This window comes from Thermobia domestica, chromosome 7 (genome assembly GCF_964235325.1).
Source record: "Thermobia domestica chromosome 7, izTheDome1.hap1.1, whole genome shotgun sequence".
In the NCBI taxonomy this organism is placed as follows: Eukaryota; Metazoa; Arthropoda; class Insecta; order Zygentoma; family Lepismatidae; genus Thermobia; species Thermobia domestica.
Genome location: NC_137460.1, coordinates 150,126,434 through 150,150,024, shown reverse-complemented (window position 1 = coordinate 150,150,024; position 23,591 = coordinate 150,126,434). Strand labels below are relative to the sequence as shown.

Below are 23,591 nucleotides of genomic sequence, written 5' to 3'. Positions count from 1 at the left end.
TTTGGACCATTATTTATTTATTCACAAAGTTTCATACAGCACTAGGCCAATTAGCTGAAACTGTACCACATAAAGGCAAAAAGGAAAACAACAACAAAAACATAAAAGAATAAAACTCAAAAAAAGGTTCAGCTCTCAATATAAAAGAAGAAAAAAATGCAAAAAAAAAAGTTCAATTCTTAATATACGAAGTTCTCATCAACTGAGTTCTAAAAATTTCTCTCCGAGATAAAAATGTTACATCCTGTTGACAATGTATTATAATCGTGCGCTAGCCTGTAAAACAAGGAGCGCTTTACAATCGATAACCTAGGTGTCTCATAAGTTAGCAAGTTGAGAGAGCGAGTTCGCCGCTGAGGAACACGGAAGTTAATTTGCGATAGTAAAAATTCAGAGTCAATTTTGCCATTGATGATCTTATACAGGTAAAGTAAATCAGCTCCGCGGCGTTGTTTGTCAGGAGAACATAAGTTCATTAAAGACATTAGTTCTTGTTTCGAGTAATTATGTAACTCGGGAATTCTGAATCTAACTATAGCAAGAAAGAAGATTAATACAGAGTCAATGTGAGATAGATTAGTAGGTACTGCCATGTCCCATACAGGTGAACAATATTCAATGATCGGAGAAATAAAAGCCTTATAAAGCATTGTAAGGACAGGAAGACTTTGTATTTCCGGAAATCTATAGAGTAGACCAAGTAGTTTCATGGCTCTAGATGAGATCCAACTGATATGATCCGCAAAGGAGAGTTTTTCATCAAAGACAACACCTAGATCTTTTTGAGTTGATAGGTACATTATTAACATTATATATATATATATATATATATATATATATATATATATATATATATATATATATATATATATATATATGCATGTATGTTGGAGCACATTCTTTTTTAAGGAAATAGAGATTGTAGTATATTTATTGGGATTTAGAGACAGATTCTAGGTGGAGCACCGATTCCATAACATATCTATGTCAGCTTGCAGTGAAGAAGCATCGTCTACAGTGTTAAGGACTCTGAAGAGTTTACAAAGCGATATATTAGATGATGAGGGCGAGCAGATGCTAGGTAAATCGTCCATATACAATAAAAACAAAAGCGGACCTAGCACGCTTCCTTCAGGCACTTGCATAAGACGGGACTAAATGGAGACACGGATCCAGGTAGAGTGACACGTTGTTCTCTTCCTGAGAGATAACAATATAGGAAAGAGAGGGGCGTACCATGAATGTTATATCTATTGAGGAGTTTGTAAAGAAGCAACTTGGTGTTTATGGTGTCAAATGCCTTTGATATATCAAAATAAACTACATCTAGCTGGGAGTTAGCCATGAATGTTTGCGCCGCATGAGTGACTAACACTGAGAAATTTGTAAGACACGAGCGTCCAGGTAGGAAACCATGCTGAGAACTACTTTAAAAATTGACAAAGCTGTACACTCTATCTTTAACTATTTTCTCACAAAGAATCGATACAGAAGAGAGAAAAGAAATAGGTCTATAAGATGAAACCTGTTTTCAGTCTCTAGATTTGAGGATAGGTATGATATTGGCAGCCTTCCACAGATTAGGAAAGATATCTTCCGAGAAACATCTATTGAATAACAACGATAAAGGGCAGACAAGTGAGTGCGCTGTGTTACAGAGAAAAATAGTACTGATATTGTCTGGACAAGAAGAACGGCGAGAAGATAGCGAAGAAATTGTTGATTTGAGTTCATCACGGGGAGTTTTAATTGTAGTCAGTGAGTGCGAACTCACAGATTGGATCTTAGGTAAAGAAGGGGGAGACCCAAACTTAGAAAAGCTATTGCAAAAGTACTCATTGAAAGCAGCAGATCCGTGCTTTCCATCGAAACTATTTGAGTTGTAGTCTATTTCTTGCGGGGTACGGGGTTGTTGCCTCCGGGAATTTATGAGAATCCAAAAGCTATTTGGTTCAGAGGTGAATTGACATGATAGATTTTCCACATATATATCTTACATTTCATGCGGAGAAGATATTTCGAATGTCGCCTAATGTTCGAAAAAGACCTATAGGTTTGTTCACTCGGAAACTGTTTCCACAGCATCCAAGCACGGTGTTTATTTCGAAGAACAAAATTAGCTTCTGCATCAAACCACGGAGGGACCTGACGGGGCCGTTTCAGTTTAGGCGGGACATAGTCTTTAACATCCGTAAAAAGTAAGACAGCATCATTAATATTACCATCATTCAGTATACACCAAGGAATTAATTCAAGGGCGCGATTTATATTGTCCCACGGTGCCTTCTTCCATAGCCAAATAAATTGTTTAGGCTCGAAGCTGCTATTTTTCGATGACAGCCTAGATAATGGAATATCGATGTTCAAAGATTCATGATCCGATGGAAAGAAATTTCTTCGCGAAGTGATGTCAAATTTAGTAAGAGAGGAGACCACATAATCAAGAATATTCTCGCGACAAGTAGATCGTATATTGAGCAATTTTGCTGCACAATCCTTCGTCTCAATCTTCTTTTCATGAATGAAAGAATGAGAAATCCATATTGGACAGACCGTTTTCATATTTAAATGGTGGTAAAGTGGATCTGAAAAGGGGAGGCACATGACGTCCCGCCGTTCCCTTTGCCTATCTTTGCCCATTGTAATCCTTTTAGGAAGTGGGAGGACGCCATAGATATTTTTTGGAAGTAGGGTAACGGCGTCCACCTGCGTTTCCACGAATTTCCTCACCCTCTGAATTGTTATCTTATTCACAGTTTCTTTAAGTCAACCAGAGCGAGGATCACCTTCAAAACTCTTCTTCTGCTCAAATAATCAAATCCATCTGCCAACAATATTAGATGAATACAGTTGATCCCCCTGGATTCATGTCCTCATGATTTTTCTTAGACCTTATCACTTAGCTTGTAATGTGTGTAAATGTAAAATCGAACGTTCCTTAGAGCAGTGTTGGGTAAGTTACTTGTAAAAATGTAACGCGTTACAAGTTACTTTACTTTCTCTTAAAACGTAACGCGTTACTTGCCCCTAAAAAGTAACTGTTACTTTACTTCGAAAGTAACGCGTTACTTTTAGGCCCGAAACTTTAAAAATGTGAAAAAATATGACTTTAATTTTCCGTACTACTATTACTACCGCTATTATTATTATTATTATTATTATTGCACGCTCTGAATCACTTTATGTAAATGCAAGGATAAATTTTTACTTGATATATGAACGTTTTCATATAATGTAACATTGATAAAATGCCATACTGCGTTACTCGTAGGGATGGACACAAGCGAGTTCGAGCGGGTTTTCTTTGACACTCGATTCGACTAGAAACAGACATCTTTGAGCTCAACCCGAGAACTCGACTCGAAAAATTTCCTCCAACTCGACTCGAATTGGGATCGAGTTTCGAGTCGACTCGAGCCTAATCCGGTGTGTAGTTTCGAGTACATTCTTCAAGTATATTACATAGACAGTATAATTATTATCAATGACACTACTACTACTACAACTTATATTATTATTATTATTATTATTAACAACACTGTATATAAAAAGAAAGATAGGCGGTTTGTATTTGAATACTAAAAAACTGGTTGATTGCCAACCTCGGTAGTCGTGAAGTCTAGGAGTCAAGGACATTGTTCACGAGATTCTGAATTTAGGTTGAGGGTCTAGGTTGAGTATTGGGCTCGAGACAAACACTGTTAAAAGTTATAGGGATCTGGCCAAATATCTTCAAAACTGCTCGGCCCGGGTTTAGAATTGTCAACGACTCGAGCAGCTCGGCTCATAGCTAATTCACTATCGACCCGAACCGAGAAGTGAGCCAAGCCAACAGCTCACCCAACCGACTCGACTAGAGCCCTCGGCTCAGTTGTGCCGAACCGAGCAAATGGCTCATTCCTACCAAGCCAGCTCGAGCCAATGGTTCACCCCAAGTGAGCCGGCTCGAGCCATCTTCTCAGTTGAGCCGAGCCGAGCTGAGCTTCTTATAAAAAATCTCTTGTGGTCTCGCTATCGAGACGAGACGAGATGCGAGCAGTATCCCCCTCGTGAGCAACACTAAAAGTATTCCATATTACTGTTTAGCTTACATTTCTCATGGCTTTCGTTTTCCAGTGTAATCAGGCCATGATTTCAAGACGACTTAAAACGAACGGGCCATTTATCAAACACGACTAGACTCGAAACTCGACGCGAAAAACTGAATCGGCTCGGAACTCGACTCGGGGATATTACCCTTAACTTGACTCGAAACTCGAATTCGAATCGAGTCGAGTTTTAGCTTGACTCGTGCTCATCCATATGCGTTAGAAAAAATGGTTGCTTATTATTATTCTGCTAAACTAATTATATAATAATAACAATGTTGTCATGTAAAATTAAAAATAAAGAATATAGAGAAACATTACACTACTCTATAATCAACGGGACTCTAGGATAAGCAAACTGATCTGAAAGAACTCCAATATTACATACCATCAGCAAACTATTTTCTAGTAATAAAGTAGGCCTGCTCATCAGAACACAGTTCATTCATATTAACCCCTTACTGTAAATAGTTATGGCACCCTAGTTGTTGATAAATATTTTCCGCCGGAACACTTCAGACACTACTTTTAAATTCTGTCCACCATTATCCTCAGCTCTTAAGAAAAAAGTATTCTTTCAAATGTTCGAACGGTAAGATATTTTCGTTCTCCATCTTTATAAAAACAACACCAATCAAAGCAAAATAGACTACCGGTACCATTGCACTCCTAGTTCACTCACTGATTTGGAGCTGTCAAAATCTACGACAAAATCTTCCAGGTGCTTGCAATCAGTACACATGATTTCCCTAAGGCTGTCCTAATCTTCAAAAAACAGCAAGTGGCACTACGAACTTATTTGTTTCTCTGTGTGTCTGTGACTGTCGGTCACTGATATAAGTTGTTCATGCTCCATTGTTTCATTCTGAGAAATTCACTTACAGGAAAGAAACATTTGTTTCCGAAAAAAAAAAAATACATATATTGTAGTTACTCATCCGAAATGTAACGCGAAAAAAGTAAAGTAAACTAGGTACGTTACTTAAAAGTTTGTAACGCGTTACCGTTACAGTTACTTTGGAAAAAATGTAACGCGTTACTTGCGTTACGTTACTTCCCAACACTGTATCTAAGAATAATCTAAGTTTACCCACCACCTACCGTAACTAGACTATAAACCGGCTTCACTCAAACTATGCAGGTTTAAAACTGCATTGATAGATGAATTTATAGGTAGAAGTTCACTGATTTAAGTTGTATTAATTAAAATCCCATACCAATTCTCATTATTGTTTAACATTTGAGCCAGCATTTGCAAAACTATCTGAATGACTCTTGTATTGTAATTACAGCAAGCTTCTACAATTCGACTCAACCGGCATTCGTATGGCTGTCTATTTATTAATGGTAACATTCATAAAATTTATCCTATTATACTCGAAGTTGAGATGTGACTATCTTCCAACCTAAAGAAATATACTTATTGTTTGCGGTCGGGATTCGTCAAGAACAAGGAAACGAAATTCCATATTGGAAATTTACTCATATATATAACGCAATAGCTGAACAATTATCCGGTATAACTGATAAAAATTACTTAATTTTGACGCAATATAGGGCATATTTTGTTTAGGTGATCAAAATCATCCCTAACGCTTGAACCTGAAATCAAATTTAAAAAAATGGTAAATCAGGAAAACCGGCGCATAAGACGAGTTAGTTTTCTTCCCTTTTTAAAGCTGGGCTCTTAAAACATTTTTTTTTTTTTTTTTTTTTTTAGGAAAACAAACAGACATCTGTAATTTATTTTCTGTAAAACCCTTTAGGAAGTAACTCTGTAATTAGTATTCAAAATAAACATAAAAACACGATAAGAAGACTTTTTAAAATTATTAATTAACTCATATATATATATATATATATATATATATATATATATATATATATATATATATATATATATATATATATATATATATATATATATATATATATATGATTTGTTTGCTATTTCTATCTCTGGTGTGTAGCACACTTGGACTTTGTGATGGACAAACACCGTGAATGTGGGTATTCTCTCGTTTCCTTTCACGTTCTTCCTTCCACCATTTTCATCCATCTCATTATCACTGTTTTCTTTATCCCCGGTGCATAATCGTGAGACGCTACATTAAACAAAATGTTCTATTTTTAAACAACAAAATTAGAACTAAAAAGCCATTTTAAGCCAAACTTCATAGCAATTCTACCTTTAACCATAGAGAAATCTGAATATTTAGAAAACAATATTAATATATTGTTTTATTATGTTAAAATAGCCTTTCCATATTTTGATTAATAGTACCCGACGACTGAAAGAAAGATCGATTCTTCTAAAGGCATTCCATAATAGAATTTCAGTAGCTTATATTTATGTATATCTAAGTCACTTTGCAGCTAAAAACGTTCCTATTTGCGCCGAAAAGAACAAATAAGAAATTTTGCACCTTTGCTTCACATTCGTTTTCTCTTCTGAGGTAGACCAATGTTAAAGTCCACAATTACATTCATGTTTATCTTAACAGCTACCTTTATTTCTTTAATTGTCTCAGACTGATGTATATACATCATGTTTTCTTTATGTTACACAACTTAATGCAGTGTATGTTCCTGTATGAATCCAAACTATAATTTCCAACTTTGGAATCATCCAAACAACTTTTTTTTCATGAATTCTTTAAGATTCTTTCTTTGTCATGAAAATATCTTATAGGATACTGCATTGTCGCAAGAATAGCATTATAACATGGATTTGCATATATACCTAGGTACCGGTACATATATATATATATATATATATATATATATATATATATATATATATATATATATATATATATATATATATATATATATATATATACAGGGTGGTAGGTAACTCCACCGACAAACTTTGGGAGGTGATTCCTTATATGAACTGAAAGAAAAGTTCTGACAGAAATGAATAGAAGTTCTGATAAACATAGGTCGAAAAACGTCTCCTTTCAGAGTTATGAACAGCCGAAAATTCGAAAAATCATGTTTCGAAACGCCCTGCCTTAGAAACTATAGGACCTATCCCAGGCGGTTTAAGGAATTACACAGGAACTAGTATGCGATCTATCTAAATATCCATGTTTTAAGATCCTCCGTTATCGGCGAAACGAACGCGCCATTAGTACTTAAAGGAGTATCCCTATACTTCAACTTCCTTTTTACAGTTTGTTTCGCCGATACGGACCACGGTAGAACATGGATATTTAGATAGAGCGCATACTAGTTCCTTTGTAATTACTTAAACCGCTTGGGATCGGTCCTGTAGTTTCTAAGGCAGAGCGTTTCGAAACGTGAATTTTCGAATTTTCGGCGGCTCATAACTCTGAAAGGAGACTTTTTCGTCCCATGTTTATTAGAACTTTTTTCTTTCATTTCATATAAGGAATCACCTCCCAAAGTTTGTCGGTGGAGTTACCTACCACCCTGTATATGACGTAAACCTTTGAAACAGTTTTAGGAAAACGAGAGTTGCACACTTCATTCATGCTCCGTCTTCCTGAACTAGCAAGGAAACAATAAGGTTCAGTGATAAAATAGTCGAAAGGTAAACTGCAAGAGAAGGACGAAAACCAAGGTCGGTGGTTGAAATCCACTCAACGTTCTAGGAAACTTTTTCTTCGGGAGGACTATGGCAAATAAGGAAGATATTAAAGGTTAATAGTATATCAGGAAGAACATTTTATAATGTAATTTACACCTGTTTCATACCAAAAGAATCATCACGAACTAACAAATGTGACTACTTTCTAGGTTTGATTGATCTAAGTTGTAACGAGCGAAGTGATAGCAAGGTGCTATAGATGATTGAGTCGTTACCTGCCGAAAGAAAAACACACGTAACTACAGACTCTCTGCATAATAGATGAAAAAAGTTTGTTATAAGTTTATTTTCTTGTTGTTGAACTTTGTAGCTACATTTGTTTAATGACGTTACATTTTTAAAATATTTTATTTGTCTGAAAATATATTTAAATAAAATAATGTTGTTTATAAAAAGTAATGATGAAGAAGAATAAGACATATATATTGTGGTTTTATATTTTGAATTATTACATATACAGGCATTCATATATATTGTATTTTGTCTTGTAAACTAAAGTATAAATAATCTAAATATTAAGAAGAGGCTCATTTGTGTTTCTAAAGCTTTGTTAGGAAACTAGCTGAAATGCTCGTTCTTCGCACGGGGAGAATAGGTTTATAGAAAATATTTAAACTCCACCCCTTAGGAAACGCATTTCAATATAAGTGAAGTAATAAAAACCCGTAAGATATACTCTATTTGTGACATATTTTGAACTCTCCTATCCCATTGAGGTTCACCTATTAATCAATGTGACATTACAAAAAGCTTGAAGCAGGAGTTATGTTCCAAGATTCATTTCAAACGACTAAGCCGTTTTCCGTAATGTGATCATAAACAATAGGCTTCTATTCCAATGTAGCGAAAAATACACAAATTCCAACTCCCGCCTCCCTTAAAATAGGAATTTAAATAGATTTCCATCCTCCTAAATTAAGGGATTCGTGAAATACTCTATTTATCGCATTAATTTTAAACCTTACACAACTTTAGGATACGCTCTTAATCAAAATAGTAATTCACGCGCAGCCCACATAGAGTAGATACTAAGTATGTTTTTAATTTTAAAGTTTGAAATTTTTACGCATTACAATTGCTCGGATTGCACAAGCAGTAGGACCACATCTCATAACTTCGGCGTTGAAAAGATCGGCTGAACTCCAACAAATTAACCAAAATAAACGAAGTCAAAAACATACATCGGGTCACAACAGTAGACAAATCATTATTTTACACTAGCTACATCTTGGAAAAATTATTTAAGCGGACTTCGCCTCATAAACAAGAATTATTTTGCTTAAATCCCGTGGCCAACCATTCTGATTAGTATTTATTCATCTTCTGCCTCAGTTTCACAAGTAATGTTGTGAGATGATACCCTGACCCGACTTTTCACTGAAATATGGCTTTAATTTTAAGTTCTTAAAGATTATGAATGTTTATACTTTTAAAAAAGTCACCACGCAATAAAGGAACTGCAGTAAACATATACCTGTTGTGACGATGGAGCAGCTCTCTAATTTCATCTTGCTCGTTTTTCCCATATTTTGGGAAAATGCTCGGGTTCGCGCATTTAACTTTTCCTTTCAGCGCCGAGGCTGTACGAAACGGAGAGATCTACTGAACAAATATCAATCAATAATTGTAATGAAGCAAATAAAATATAGAATAATACATAAATTGCCCTTTCATGTGGAATCCGATCTGCTACTCGAGTTTGTATACGTGACAAATATTCCTACCACGAATCAAACGTAGACCAGAAAGTTCGCGGGTTACATACTGAGTGAGCAGCTAAAGTGTTCACATGGACCTATTGTTTGATGTAGAATCTAAAGCACGCATATTCTCACAGAGAATCAAACCCATGATTTCCATGCCATAGGAATGAAACTGACCGTTAGACTACTAACCATTGCAGTTCCTTACCAAGATATTGTGCCCCTATGAAATAGCCTTTTTCAGTTTGGTCTGAAATTTCATTAGTAAGTAAATAATAATAAAAATGACAAATAATATGTAATCTATATCAGAGTCCTTGAGTCTTATTTAATTATTTGTATTCGGTCTCTCAAGCATGTAAATAATTTTGTTTAATACTAAGTTTCGATTCTTTGGTTCAGGGATTTAGAAGTAGGCAATGGTTGGTTTGTTGATAAGAGTTTATCTTTCGTTGCAGCAGCGAAGCTATATGAAACGTGGTCCTAGGCTGATGTGGGATCCGAACTAGATATGCTCCACCGGCAATCGAACTCTGGTCTCCTACGACAAAGACGTGTACGCTTACCATATAGCTATGAGGGAGCTTAATACAAGTATATAATGTGAGTGAAAACCCCTATTCCTCCTTCAAACTTATTGATTTATATTTAACTCTAGCAGTGAGTAGAGAGGGTATATACGTTACTCTCTATCAGAATGGAAGGAAAATAAATCTCCCTGTAAGCACAGATACGAGCGACGTAAAGATCTAGATTATTATTTTTTTATTTATTTATTTTAGTCTCTAGAAGACAGTCTAAGTTTTTGTGACCAGAAGTGTACACCTCTGGTCACATAAACCTAGACTGTCTTCCAGAGACATCTAAAAAAAAAATCCTTAGATATGACTCATTTTCTATGTATTCTTGTCACAAGTAGGGTTGGAAATAGAATGATACTGCGTGGATGTCGTTACTTGGTTAACTGATTTCAGACGGTTTTTCCGGAGGAAATTTCGTATCTTCTACCTCCGGGGCAATCCCCTGAAGTTATCAGTGGTCTGTACTGTATACCATCAAAACGTAGCTACTTCCTATACTGGAAAATGTGGTAATTTTTAGGAAAAAAAATCATACATACGATTTATATTTTAAATTTAGGACTAAAAAAAAAAAAAATGAGGCAGAGGTGGAAGTAGGGTCAGTATCATTCCTACAAATAGACTCTGACGATTATTTATTGCCTGTTAACTGTATTTCTTTTTTTTTTTTAACTACCAATTCGAGTGACCCTACGGTATAACTGCGTCCGATGACATTAATTGGAACCGAAATCAAGTAGTACTTAATCAGAAACCAGCCGCAATTAGCAAGGCGCAAGCTGTAATATTTGAAAACATTTTGTTTGTTTCTGTCAACATGTGACTCACTTTATTCATCCCTTGCTGGAACTTTGTTTCCAAAAGGGTTGCAGATCTCAGGAAACAAAGTAAAATCACATTTGCTTGAAATGTCAGTATTACAAGCATAAAGCTTGAAGAACTGATACCAGTATGTGTTAATACATTTTGTTCTACATACTGAAGTTTCTTTTTCTTTTTTTAAGTCGGACCCTTAGAGCAATCATTCTTTAAGCAAAGTAGCTAAACATGTTTCTAATTTATTTTCTACATTGTATTTTCTATTTTTTTAAAGTAATTTCAAGTAATTCTTAGGAAATCTTATTGCAATTATCTCTATAATTAGCGAAGCTAAAAAAAAAAAGTGTGAAGAAATATTTAAAATGATAAATATTTTATATATATATATATATATATATATATATATATATATATATATATATATATATATATTGTTACCTCTCTTTTAAATTAGAACCGGAGAAATTCTTTAAAGTTAAATTTCGTAGGAACAGTGCCTTTTGTTATAAAAGTAATTTTATTTTTTTAAAATGCAAGAATAATGCTCATGTTTCATCATATTCAAATATTCCTTACGCATCACTAGCATCATTTAAGATTTTCCCAGAAGGGTAGGGCAAAACTGACCACCGACAAAATACTTGCAAGTTTTTTAGTAGTATATTAGTATAAAATTTATTAAAACGTACGTTTCTGAAACTCAGGAGAGATCAACTTCGCCTCAAATGACGCCACTGTTACGCATTTTAAAATAATAATATCCGCGAAGGGGTGAAACTGAAAGAAAGAGGTGAATATGACTCTTCTAAAAACATATCATCTTAAAATTTCAGTAGAAAGTTCTTGAAATTGTTGTTCTTTAACAACAACAACAAAAAAAAAAAAAAAAAAAAGTAGAGAGAAGGAGCTTTATCGAGTATCGTGCTATTTTCTCTGCTACAAAACGTCAAGCCAGGATAAAGTTCGGATTGATCTCAGAAAAGAAGGGTTGAGACACTTATCCTTCCACTTACTTACCAATACTTAGTTTGATATGCGCAAGCATTTAGCAATATAAACAACTAGCTGATGAAGTATCTAACGTTGCTCAGGTAAATACTAGAAGTTATAGTCCTTTTGCCCAGCAGTTCATATACCGAGTTTAAAATTAGTTGGAGCTGTTTTCGAGAAAATAGGAAAAAAGTAAATAACTAGAAATTCGAAATAGTCTATGGTCTCTTCCCTACAATTCCTAGAACTATGCCAAGTCAAAGATGTGGACTTGTATCGCGGACAAATATAACTTAGCTTTATACATAAGATATAAACTTTTAGCCATAATGGATCGAAATTACCCAGGCTCCCTCTTGGCTACGCCACTACTGCATAATACTTTTTCACTTTGGATTGAAATTGGGGTGATATATTACGGAGAGTTATCATTTAATTTGTTTTCTGGGAAATATGATTTCTTTTTAAACTTCTCTGTAATAACAATCTCGCTGAGCGTTGTTAAAAACAACGTGAATAAGAAACTTGTCGCCGTCGATTTTAGTTCCTTTTCTTTTACAAGACAGACCACTATTATACTTTAGTCGTCACAAATATTCACATTTAACTTAATATCTGCTTTTATTTGTTTAATTGTCTCAGATTGACACTTGTACGTTATATTTACTTTACATTGCATATCAAAATCCAATGCGCCCTTTGTGTTATTATTAATAAACTAGCAGCGTTCACCCCGCTTCGCTGCGGTCACCCCGGAACGCAATAAACGTTGTTACTTAGATAATTTTTACTTTTTCGCTTTCAAGTGATATGATAAAAACCATAGAAGATTGCATTAAATGTTAACATTATATCGCCTGTCATTTATGTTAACCCGCCCCGCTTCGCTGCGGTCACCCCGGAACGCAATAAACTTTGTTACTTAGATAATTTTTACTTTTTCGCTTTCAAGTGATTGCAGTAAATGTTAACATTATAGCGCCTGTCATTTATGTTAACCCGCCGAGTGACACGGTCATGCGGGTTGCATATAAATACGTTTATTTTTACCTATGATGATCTAACAAAGGATTTGTACGTTATGGACACTTGAATGGTCAATTATCTCAAGACACTGGTAATTAAAAATTAAAGTGATATGATAAAAACCATCTAGGGTCCAAATCCTAATAACCCCCCAAAAATAAAAGAAATTGGTTCAGCCGTATTAGCGTGATGAGGGAACAAAGGATTTTGTACGTTCTCTTTTATATATAAGAATATACTGAGGGATTCCATGTTAAGCAGTATGTTTCAGGTTCCATACAGACTCGGTGCTGAAAGGGACGTCAAGCTCCAATTCAACAAAACAACCAAATACTGAGTATTATATTTCTACTGAAATGTGGTATATCTTATGCTGCTGTATATTACCACGTTTATAATTTCCAACCCTGGTCAGCACAGAGCCACAAGCAACATACAAATTTAATGTTTTGACATTTTACCGTATTTTCCTGTTATGAAATTATCACGAATATTATTTGAATTTTCTCAATAGTTGTAAGCTAAACATTGACTTATATAAATATCAAGGAAGCAATGAAAAAAAAAGAATATATATATATATATATATATATATATATATATATATATATATATATATATATATATATATATATATATAACACGTAAATTGCAGCCTTTCTTGAAACTGCAATAAGTGAACACTATCATTCAGTGGAGAAATAGTGTAGGAGGTAAAATAGCGGTTGGTGGAACCAAAGGTCGATGGCTCGAACCCAGTTCAGGAACTAACATATCTTTTCTTCAATGAAATTACGGAATAGGAAAAGAAACAAAATGAAATGTTAATAGCAATACCCAGACAAGCGAGAAAACGATACAGTGACCTCAGCTATTCCAAGATTTTGATTCATGAGAAACACAGGCCTCAGCGTGAAACGGCTAATGAAACTCACATAACCAAGTCAGTGCTACGTGTTTCACAACTGAATCGATTTTAATACTTCTTTCACCGTTGGAAAGCTTATGTAATGCACATGGTGGCAGACTATATATTTTATCCTGGAATACAAGGCTGGAAGCACTTGGGTCTATATTCTGTATCGTTGTATGTAGTGGTGGCTCCAGGGTTCAAGAAGGAACTGACATCGACAATGAATTCAGCTTTGAAGCTTACCCAAAATCACCGACCCCTGGCTTTGCAGCTTCTGGTGACTTTTTATTTTTCTTTTGAAGGCATCCTTTAAATTGTGATGTGAGGTACCAATATTACACGAAAAGTAACAACGAATTTGTCATATATCCAGTATACGTCTTACATCCAGAATTATTGGGCGATATTTAGAGAGAATTCGTTAATCAAGTGTCAGGCATGCGATTAGTTAGTGACATATAAGGTCCGTACTAAAGTGGATATACTTTTTGGTATTCAGCGTCTGCTTGGAGTTCAGTTAATGAGTTGACTTAGGTATGATTAACTAATATAACCCCAATACCTCAAGTGAGAAAAATAGATGTGGCAACTACGGAAATCTAGATATGCGTAGTCTGTAAAAATGCAAATATATGAAATACGAAATTCAAAATGTTATACAGTTATGAAATTCGATTCTAATTAACTTATTGATTTCTAAGGGATATATTTATGGTAGGAATAAGTTCAATTAATATTAGCGACAATAGAAGGATTATGTTGTAATTATCAGGGAAGATAATTTATCGATCAATTGCGTGTATTCCTCAGAAAACTGGAAATTTTCTACTCATCTTTCTTTGTCCATTTTAAGAAACAGTTCTGCTATTGTAGAGGGCTCGCCTAACTAGCTGTTTCATAGTTAATTTACCCGAAGAGGTGAAAGAAAAGAAAGAAAGAAAGACAGGTTAATTATTGCCATTTTATTCTCATAATGTAAGTTTATTGCGACAAAACCAGGGTACCTTCTGCTCTCAATGAACTAGTCACAAGTGTTTAACTTAGTCAACTACTACGTACTAATCAGATTCTGAATACATTTCTAATAACCAAGCGCTAGTCAAACACTTAGTATGGCGCTAATCATAGTTGAAAACAACTCTGCATGATTGAATTTATTTTAAAACACTGTATTAAGCACAAAGAATTCAAGCTATTCAAGAAATGAAAAACAATTGATTTGTCACCACTGCTTTTTTTTTTTTTTTTCAATTTGAACTTCTCAATCGATTCTCTTAAAATGATTCGGTAACATATGCATTAACATGCATACTTTTGACCACTGCAATTTGAAACGAATAATTTAAAAATCCAAAATAGTAATGGTGAAAATTTAACTAGTTTCGTTTCTCATATATTTATAATATTTAAAATGAGAACACAATATTTTCACGGTAAGAATGTGATTAATACATTGTGCGTAAGAGCGTACGTTTACAGGACTATTCTATGACGACAAGTGCACGCTAGAAAGAGCCAAACCAGAGCACGTGAAAATAGGGGCAGCATCAAGCATAGTGATTTACATAATGTTGTTAGATCTCTCATGGGCATCACTTAGAGTTGCAGATTCCATATTAAAATAATCAAAAATTTGTATTCACCCGTTTTTTCAATCGCATATGCGAACAATATGTCTTTTTTTAAATTTTTTTTCTCGCGTAGCAAAATGTGAACCAAATTTAAATTTACATCGCAATTTGTAAGTTTTGTATCGCACACTCGGCAGCCAAGAAAAATATAGTATGGAGAAAGCAACAGTAATTACGTATTTAAAAAGTTTTAACTTTCACATTCTAAAGATTGTTTAAGCTGGAAGCTATTCTCGAATGTGTCCATATGAAGGTTTTTTTTATTTTATTTTATTTTATTTTATTTTTAAATTAAGTTTGGATTCATAATGACTTGAAGAAACGGGTAATTGGGATTATGCACCACAAAGTCAAGTTCATTTTTACGATAAAACAAAATAACTTATTTCACACAAAGTCCAGTTTCTAATTGTAGCCAACTGCTACTCGGATCCAATTCGTTTTCCATATTTTAAATATCTTAAATCGAACATTATTATTATTTTTTTAATTCGTAACTTCAATGTAAAATGAGCAAGCATAACAAAACATATATAGTTCTAGGCCAATATTATGAAACATATATGAAAAAAAAAATAGGAGGGCAGAAAAGAGTAATGCTAAGGTCCCGTATTTTTGCTAATAATCTAGTTTTTGAAAAGTAAGCTTGAGTCTTGGATTTGGAAAGTCGATTGAGCCACTTTCTTTACAGATAGAATAAAGTGTCGAAGAGGATATGGTCTCTGTTATCAGTTCTACGGTCTGTTTTCAATAATTTGGTTTGTAGTCAGTAGTGGATTGTGTTCTTGAGAGCCAACAGATAGCTAAAGGTAAAAGTCCGGTTTCCAAGAAGACTAATCACTGAGCTTTAACTGTATGTAAGATCGAAAGAGAATCATTCTGTCATAAAGGAAAGATCTGTTTTCTGTCGCAATGATAGCCCACTTCGTTAATAAATTATGATTATAGATGTATCCCATTTTGCGATACAGTTTTTCGTTTTCAGTAAATTTCTAAGATTTTGTGTGGCAAACTGTGATGCGATACCGCTTAAATAAAAACGCTGATTATATATTATACGTATTGTGATAGGCAATACTTTTATATACATAGCAAGTGAAGGAGTAATTGTATTAGTAACATGTATTCCAGTCGCTCTATTTGTAATTATAATTGTATTGTTTCAATTTATTTATTTATTTATTTCAAGATGGATAATGATGATACTGAACATAGACATACTTTACTGCTCATGATTAATATAAGACCCGTAACCATCTTTAGAGTTGAGCATTAATATTTTGTAATTTCAAGTTAATCGGTAAGCGAACTTAAAAAACAAACAAACAAAGTAAACAATTAAGAGTTCTTTAATCAAGAACGATTTCAACCTATAGCATACAGTGGATTGAAGGATCTGTAGCAACAACTGGATTAAGAATAAAGGAAACTTCAATGTTTTTTTCTTCCTTTCCTATATTTAACACCAGAAAAAATGTAAACCATTATCAAAACACAATTTTGAAAAAATGGACTGCAAGCTTTCGCATAATGCTTCATCAGACAGGAAGTGGAGGCAAAGGAAAAAAAGGGGGACAAGAAATTTTTTAAAAAATGAAATAAAATCTTTGAGTTTTACGTCCCACGATTATGCCGGTTAGGCTAAAGGAGACGGTGATGATGAGAAATGAATGAAATGGTGGAATGAAGAAAGTGGGAGAAAACGGGAGAACCCCGAGGAAACCCACACACACGGTGTTTGTCCACCACAAAGTTAACTTGGCCGGGGCTGGGATAGAACCCGGGACCCCAAGCACCAGAGGTGAACGCTCTACCACTGAGCCACCGCGGCCACCAACAAGAAGTTAAAAACTAACCTTCTTGGCAGAAAATCTTGAAGACCATAAATTGACAATCAGGCGATTTGAAGTTTGAGAGTGATTATACATTCACAACATCGCGATTCTCCTTGACCTTGTCGCTGGTTTTATTGACTGAAATCTGCTATTTGTTTCGTTCAAGCCATAATGACGCTGGATAAACGTCGTACTCCCAATATTAACAGGTTTTCCGATTTGGTTACCCATCCGAATATCAGTCCACACTGTACTTCTTGCCTTCGATGATCTCATGGGAAGTTGTGTACCAGAGCAGCTAAGGCATTGGCATGAATAGAGAAATATTATGGTATGACTATTTGTAATACATTGGTTGCTAATTGAGTAGTAAGGCAAAAGAAAACAAATATATATAACTTATATTTTTGATTGATTTGTGTCACTTAACTTGTATAAGATATTTCAAATAGTTTATTGTATCTTATATTCTGTTATATTTCCACTTATTCGCTACCATTCCTTAATTTTACTCGAAAAAGACAAATAGTTTGGTGTTTTATGAGAACTTTGAACTTTGTAATAAAGATATTTAAATTTACCAGGGAAGCAAGAAAGTTCGTGCGCTTTTATACTATGAAAGAAAGCCATCAATTACAGGGTTTTAACGGTTTAGTTATTCGGCATAATAGCCTCCATTTGCTTCTACAATCTTCTCCCAGCGCTCAACAAGCTTGTAAATGCCAGTTTTGTAGAATATTTGTTCCCGAGACTCGAAAAACTCAGCAACTGAATTTTTGACGTCTTGTTCAGTCTTGAACTGCCTGCCACGCATAAAGAAGTCCATGGCCAAGAATAAATGGTAATCCGAAGGGGCGACATCTGGGTAGTAGGAAGGATGAGGTATAAGCTCCCAACCAAGTTCTGAGATTACCTCCAGCGTCTGTTTTGTGGTGTGAGGGCGCACGTTGTCCTGGTGATAGAGCTCACCTCTTCTGTTCACTAGTGCTGGCTGTTTCTGGGACAGTTTGGTGGCCACCGTTCTCAGTTGTGATGAGTACACATCTTTGGTAATTGTCTTACCACGTTCCAAGAATTCGTAGTGCACGATACCGTTTGTAGTCCACCAAACACAGAGCAAAACCTTGCGTTGATGGATATTCGGTTTTGCACTCAAAGGCTTCGGATCATTCGGTGATAGACAATGGTATGACAATATTTATTGTCATACATGACCCACTTCTCGTCACAAGTTACTATACGGTCCAAACTTGGACAGATTTTGTGTCTCGTCAACAAAGATGAACAGATATTCAGTCTTAGAACTTGGCTCGTAGAGGTCAGCTGGTGAGGGACGCACTGACCGAGTTTCCAGGTCGTCCCCACCTGATGCTGACTTTCCCGAATTGTTTCCCTGCTTACCTCGAATCGGTGAGCAAGTTCCTCACACGTTTGACTGGAATCATCTTCAATAGCGGCTTTCAGATGGTCCATATCCACTGATTTAGCCCTCCCAGAGCGAGGCTTATCTTGCAAGATCTCGTCACCAGTTGAAAAGGTCTGGAACAATTTTTGTGCTGTACGTTTACTTATTACACCCTCTCCGAACGCAACACATATTTTTCTAGCTGCTTCTGCACCATTTGTCCCCAATTTAAACTCGTAAAACAAACAAGCTCTAAAAACTTCATTTGACACTGACATGATCACGAGCGATTTTTACACACCACACTAACAAATGCGTTGTTATATTCACCGTGGCTGATGCGTCAATGAATAAGCTTTCCCAAACAGTCAAAACTTTCATGCTACGGTGACAGATGTCGCCACAGCAGCCAAATAAAAGCGGGAGGGGTTCAAAAGCGCACGAACTTTCTTGCTTCCCTGGTAGAATATTGGAAAACCTTAAAATTATTATTAGGCGCATGAGAGGATGATTCAAATTTAAAAAAAAAATGGTTACTTACCAATAAATTCTCCCGTGGGGAAACTAAACACTCTCCACACATTTCGGAACAACAAGCTAGTTCCGTCTTCAGTGGTAAGACGGATGAGAAAAAAAAATGTAGAAAAAGGAGTACATACCAGAGAATGAATAAATATAAAGTACAGGATGGTAAAATACCACGAGCAGAGCATAGTGCGAAAAAATGAGCTGAGTTGAAGGAAGCGCGACGTCCATGTTACGTCATTATTGTCAGATCCATCAAAGGTAGGTAACCAGATTCTATCAATATTGCCAATCTGGACTCAGCTCATTCTTTCGCACTATGCTTTGCTCGTGGTATTTTAGCATCGTTTACTTTATATTTATTCATTCTGTGGTATGTACTCCTTTTTCTACATTTTTTTTCCTTTCATCCGTTTTTATCCTCGTTACCTTACCACTGAAAACGGAACTAGCTTATTGTTCCGGAACGTGTGGGGAATGTTTAGTTTCACCACAGGAGGATTTATTGGTAAGTAACAAATTAGTTGTTAATTGGAAACACCTTGTTTACACTACTCGTTTTGATTTATAATTCCTTTTGAAACATCAGTAGCCTAACAATATTATAGAAGAAAATGGACACTCAGAAGCGTACTAAATTCCGTCAAGAAGGCAACCGAAACTCCAAAGAACTTTTTAAATATCGATTTATAGGATCACCGTAGAAGTATGAAGTACAAAACGAAGCTTTTCCTTCTTCGAGCAATTATTTAAAGTGGCACATACAATACCTAGGTACAAATAAATAGAATACTGTATATTAAAATGAAGGTAACTTTCTATGTGTATACGACACATATTTTCATTAAAAAATTCTCATTGGTCTGTATCAACAATCATACTAAACATATTGAAGCTCCAATTATATTTTGCTTAATTACTTTACATCAGAAACAAAGTAAATCAGTTGGTAAGTATTTCAGATTCTTCTAGATCTAGATTGATATCCTTAATTTCCTACAGTCTTAGCGATCTATAGAAACATTCCTCGAGTAAGGAGAGTAAAAATGAGAATGATTTTCTCATAGAAGTATTACTATCAGTTTTTCTGACGCTTCACTCTCTGCAGAACATCACAAAAGTTCAGAGATACAGGAATAAACAAAACTATGTCTCTTCTGGTGTAGAATATATTCATGAGGGGATAATCTTAAAAGTTACTTTCCGCACGGAATGAGTAGCTGAGAAGGAAGTTTACATCAAACATACATTTTTTAAAAGTGCAATATCAACATTATTGAAGATATGATCAACATCACTCTAAGATCAGCTGTAGGTAATTTGTTTTCCTATTCTAGATCCTAATTGCCACATGAAACGACACCACTTCAAAAAATAACTCCAAAGGTGTCATACACAATTTACAAATACGAATTCATTGAAAACTTCAAAGGCAAAAATATAGTAAAGATAAGAAAAAACGACTTGACAAAAAAAAAAAAAAAAAAAAAAAAAAAAAAAAAATCTTCGGGAACAAGGCAATAGAATTTTGTTCGTAAAATCGTATGTGATCCTGGTATTTTTTGCAAGTGATTATTAATAATAATAAATCTGTATGTGTACACTATGTAAATATCGGATTTTTATGCACTTAAAATTCATGAAATATGCAAGCAACTATGTTGTCAAATGTATTAAAATATGCACTAACTATGCAATAAAAGAGACCATTGTCAAACACGCAGCAAAGGTGTAACAAACTTTTGTAGATGAAATATAACATCGAAAGTGTACTTCTCCTTTAAGGGCTTTTCCTCAGAATTTACGTTTATGAAGTTATAGTTTATATATTCCTAACTTTTTAAACACACACTCAAATTATGAGATTAAAATAAACATAGTGATACGAGAATACGATCTCTAGTTTTCTTCACATTTGTATTTTTTATTCTACACAAAAGAATGTGTGCCTCACTTTTTTACACGTTTCCACCGTAAAAAAAAAGTTTTAAAGGATTTACTCTTTTCCGTAATTACCCTTAGGCCTACAGTATATCACAAGATGTTTCTCTTCATTTTTTGGTATCAGTTGTGACATTTGTAGCCACAAAATGATCTGTTAACACCAATAGATGTTACTGGATAATACTTATAGAGAGGAGCGAGTTTAGTATTTTCGCAAGTTGAAATTTAACTCTTTGAAGATACCTTTCCATGTCTTCAATTGTATTGTTGGCGGAGTTTCTGACAATAACATCCGTCAATTTATTTTCATAGAGCGCCCGAATTTACCAGGAACTGACTGGAGATCGCACTGAGCTTCATCAACTAGAGCTAAGCATTCACTATGAAGCATTCGTCGCGTCTCTTGTTCCTGAATTGATGTCCACACGATATTGCAATGTCTTTATCATTCTCAGATTTCTCTTAATGTCTTGGCAATTGTAAGCGTATTTGCTCTGCTGATTGGTTGCTAACGTTTTTAATTTTCGATAAACCATACATTCTTCCATCCTCCCATGCAAAAAGCCGTTCTGTTGCATAGACATGTAAATGCATTGAGTATACAAACTAAAACTGAATTTATTCCATGCTATAAGCATACATCTGAAATAGAAACTTACAGTATATGCTAAATATGCTCTTAAGCACTAATATGTGCTCTAACCTTTGAAATATGCATTTATATGCACTATGAAACTTCAAATTCGAGCTGTATTATTGTTGTTAGAAACCCCCACCAAGTTTAACAGAGATGCATATAAGCAAACAAAATATGCATTTGCATAAAAATCCGATGTCTAAACATAACTGGATTAATTTTTACTTACTGAAACTTTCTTATAGTTGTATACGTTACTGAAGTAGTGTTGGCTTAAGACATTATCTTCTTTGAATTGTTTTTAAATTCATTGAAGGAAGAACTAAGTTAATTTTGTATTACTCTGATATATACAGGGTGGTTACAAATGGGACAAACTTTGAAAAAGTTCAAAAAAGTTTTAAGTTAAAAGAAAAAAAAAGTTCTAAGAATATCCGTAACATCCATGCATCAAGCTATCATAAGCTAGTATATGATTGTTGCGTATTGTTCCGTCTTACTAATTGATTCCTTTTCTATTTATCTAATAAGTTTTTTAACATATATAAAACTGCCTTTTTTAGATTATCTCGAGAATTTTTCGATACTTGTGGGTTCTCAATGTTATTTGATCATCCTTATTTGTAATAAACTGGCAAAACTTATATATCATTATGTTTATACATTTTGCGGAACTTTTACCGAGAAAAAGTATCAATCGAGGTGCTTCGTGTTTAATTTGATAATACAGTATAATTGTGTTTCAAAAAAACCACGACTATTTTAACAAGTTTTAACAGCTCCGACGATAGAAACACTTATGGCTTCGAAATGTAAGCATAATGGGATTTACACTTAAAACTTATCTATAATAATAATAATAATAATAGGGATGTACCGATATATCGGTATCGATATCGGTGATATCGGCTACTTTTGGGAGTATCGGTATCGGCAAATGGACACCGATATTTGCCGATACATTTTCCGAACTATTTTCAGTTTGTTTAATATTAACAGTAACACTTATATTTCATCGGTTTCTTTTATAGTTAAAGTTGATCTAAATTATTATCAATTGTACAATCGATTTCTTTATGCATGTGTACGCCTTTGATTTGCACTACTCGTACTGAACTGATATTTTTAGTCCTTCGATGCCAAAATAGTGGTGAAGAAAAGCCAAAGGTCCTCAGTCAGGATCATGGGCGCCCGAAGAAAATTTTCTAGGGGGACCGACCATTCCATGGTTGCTATATTACGTGTGGTATTTAACATACGTGGTTTACTATATTACGTATACATTTTCGTGAGCCAGGGGGGTCTCGCCCTGTCCTCCCCCTTCGGGCGTCCATGGTCAGGATAGCAGATCCTTAATTTGAATCCCAAACAAGACAGAGGTTTTGATTAAGAAGAAAATGCTACGGAAGAAACCCACAAGACGCTCACTTTGCCATTATTTTTTGCTACTTACTGGTTAAAAACAATTGGTTCTGAAGTTAATAAATACCGTAATACCGTTAATAAATACTTTGCACATCAAAGGTAACCCTGCACAAATATGAAAAGAGTTGCACAGTCCTCTGTCGGCAAAATCATGAACTGTAAAGGAAAAGTTTCAACTGCCACCGTAAAATAGAACATCTAACTGTATTTTGGTTATAATCTTGGCGGTTAACATCAGTTCTAATTACCCGGAGGGTTTGTTGTTGTAGAGGTATGGAAAGCAGTCACTGTAAAGGGCGAAAAAATTTGGAAGATATCACCCACAAGAATCTCCGTCAAAGTTCAGTTAGTTTCGTAGAATACTACTGTGTATAATGGGACTTTGAGACAATAGTTGAAATTGAAGTGTGAAACGTTTCAAAGTCATAAAGATAAAACTGGGAGAAGGTGGTT

At 34.8% G+C, this 23,591-nt stretch overlaps 1 protein-coding gene across 2 annotated transcripts in view; it reads right to left on the bottom strand.

Annotated features, from left to right (window-relative positions):
* LOC145690486 (uncharacterized) overlaps window positions 1-23,591 on the bottom strand; it is a 59,257-nt gene that overhangs the window by 1,651 nt on the left and 34,015 nt on the right. The window lies entirely within an intron of this gene.